We start from the raw sequence: 494 nt of genomic DNA on the forward strand, positions 1-494 counted from the left end.
TCTTTATTAAACAAACTTTCTTTACAAGGAAGATCCATGCTGTATTCCTGGTTACCCAGCTCATTGCCACAATGCGATCAGGAGACAAACGATACCATCACAAAACCTCTCTTGCCTTCTGGGCTTAGTGCAGATCAAGTGTTACCAGATATGATTGTTTTGCCTCGAGAAAAACATCTGAGAGCAGTGGACTGCTCATAGCAGATGAGCATTTCTCATTTGTAAAAAGAGTAACGTCTCAGTTACAGTCTAAATGAGAGTGCATTTGTTTGTGGGGAGGAAAAGGCACTGGTGCTGAAGGTCCTGTGTGGAGGACTGACAAAGTTATTTTGCAAAGACAGTATCTTTCTTTCATTTCATGAATATTTGATGGATGTTTATCATTTTAAGTTGTTTCTTAGAAGTAGTAACAAAAATAGATTTTATATGTATAAAACTCTTTTGCAAACACCAGAATTAATGAGGCCGTGTTTCCTGTACATTTGTGTCCTTAC

At 37.9% G+C, this 494-nt stretch overlaps 1 protein-coding gene across 1 annotated transcript in view; it reads left to right on the top strand.

Moving 5' to 3' along the window:
- KMT2C (lysine (K)-specific methyltransferase 2C) overlaps positions 1-494 on the top strand; it is a 207,448-nt gene that overhangs the window by 183,723 nt on the left and 23,231 nt on the right. The gene's annotated exons all lie outside the window — the stretch shown is intronic.

The sequence above is a fragment of the Pygoscelis adeliae genome, unplaced genomic scaffold (genome assembly GCF_000699105.1).
Source record: "Pygoscelis adeliae isolate BGI_AS28 unplaced genomic scaffold, ASM69910v1 Scaffold123, whole genome shotgun sequence".
Taxonomy (NCBI): Eukaryota; Metazoa; Chordata; class Aves; order Sphenisciformes; family Spheniscidae; genus Pygoscelis; species Pygoscelis adeliae.